Below are 2299 nucleotides of genomic sequence, written 5' to 3' on the forward strand. Positions count from 1 at the left end.
CTGCACATCTGCCTGATCCAGCAGTGAACCTGCACAGCTGCCTGACCCAGCAGTGAATGTGCACAGCTGTCTGACCCAGCAGTGAACCTGCACAGCTGCCTGAACTAGCAATGAACCTGAACAGCTGCCTGACCCAGCAGTGACCCTGGAAAGCTGCCTGATGCAGCACAGAACCTGCACATCTGCCTGATCCAGCAGTGAACCTTCACAACTGCCTGACCCAGCAGTGAACCTGCACAGCTGTCTGACCCAGCAGTGTACCTGCACAGCTGCCTGACCCAGCAATGAAACTGCACAGATGCCTGACCCAGCAGTCAACCTGCACAGCTGCCTGACCAGGCAGTGAATCTGCAAAGCTGCCTGATACAGCAGTGAACCTGCACATCTGCATGGCCCAGCAGTGAACCTGCACAGCTGCCTGACCCAGCAGTGAACCTGCACAGCTGCCTGACCAGGCAGTGAATCTGCAAAGCTGCCTGATACAGAAGTGAACCTGCTCATCTGCCTGACACAGCAGTGAACCTGCATATCTACCTGGCCCAGCAGTGAACCTGCACAGCTGCCTGACCCAGCAGTGAACCTGCACAGAACCTGCACAGCTGCCTGACCCAGCAGTGAACCTGCACAGCTGCCTGACCCAGCAGTGAACGTGCGCAGCTGCCTGACCCAGCAGTGAACCTGCACAGCTGCCTGTCTCAGCAGTGAACTTGCAAAGCTGCCTGACCAGGCAGTGAACCTGCACAGCTGCCTGACTCAGCAGAGAACCTTCACAGCTGCCCGTCCCAGCCGTAAACCTTCACAGCTGCCTGACCCAGCAGTGAACCTGCATAGCTGCCTGACCCAGCAATGAAACTGCACAGCTGCCTGACCCATCTGTGAACCTGCACAGCTGTCTGACTCAACAGTGTACCTGCACAGCTGCCTGACCAAGATTGTATTTGCACAGCTGCCTGACCCAGCAGTGAACCTGAACAGCGGTCTGACCCAGCAGTGAACCTGCACAACTACCTGACCCAGAATTTTATTTGCACAGCTGCCTGACCCAGCAGTGAACCTGCACATTTGCCTGACCCAGGATTGTATTTGCACAGCTGCCTGACACAGCATTGAACCTGCACAGCTTCCTGACCCAGCATTGAACCCGCACAGCTGTCTGACCCAGCAGAGAACATGCACATCTGCCACACCCAGCAATGAAGCTGCACAGCTGCCTGACCCAGCAGTGAATCTGCACAGCTGACTGACCCAGCAGTGAACCTGCACAGCTGCCTGACCCAGCAGTGAACCTGTGCAGCTGCCTGACCCAGCAGTGAACCTGCACAGCTGCCTGACCCAGCAGTGAACCTGCGCAGCTGCCTGACCCAGCAGTGAACCTGCACAGCTGCCTGACCGAGCAATGAATCTGCACAGCTGCCTGATACAGAAGTGAACCTGCACATCTGCCTGGCCTGCCCTGACCAGCAGTGAACCTGCACAGCTGCCTGAACCAGCAGTGAACCTGCACAACTGCCTGACCCAGAAATGAATCTGCACAGCCGACTGGCCCAGCAGTGAACCTGCACAGCTGTCTGGCCCAGCAGTGAACCTGCACAGCTGCCTGTACCAGCAGTGAACCTGCACAGCTGCCATATCCAGCAGTGAACCTGCACAGCTGCCTGACCCAGAAATGAAACTGCACAGCTGCCTGACCCAGCAGTGAATGTGCACATCTGCCTGACCAGCAGTGAACCTGCACAGCTGCCTGAACCAGCAGTGAACTGACACATCTGCCTGGCCCAGCAGTGAACCTGCACAGCTGCATGATCCAGCAGTGAACGTGCACAGCTGCCTGACCCAGCAGTGAACCTGCACATCTGCCTGACCCAGTAGTGAACCTACACATCTGCCGGGCCCAGGAGTGAACCTGCACAGCTGTCTGACCCAGCAGTGAACCTGCACAGTTGCCAGATCCATCAGTGAACCTGCACAGCTGCCTGACCGAGCAGTGAACCTGCACAGCTGCCTGACCCAGCAGTGAATGTGCACATCTGCCTGACCAGCAGTGAACCTGCACAGCTGCCTGAACCAGCAGTGAACCGACACATCTGCCTGGCCCAGCACTGAACCTGCACAGCTGCCTGACCCGGCAGTGAACCTGCAGAACTTCTTGACTCAGCAGTGAACCTGCACAGCTGCCTGACCCAGCAGTGAACCTGCAAAGCTGTCTGACCCAACAGTGAACCTGCACATCTGCCTGACCCAGTAGTGAACCTACACATCTGCCGGGCCCAGGAGTGAACCTGCACAGCTGTCTGACCCA

Source organism: Chiloscyllium plagiosum, chromosome 28 (genome assembly GCF_004010195.1).
Source record: "Chiloscyllium plagiosum isolate BGI_BamShark_2017 chromosome 28, ASM401019v2, whole genome shotgun sequence".
NCBI lineage: Eukaryota > Metazoa > Chordata > Chondrichthyes > Orectolobiformes > Hemiscylliidae > Chiloscyllium > Chiloscyllium plagiosum.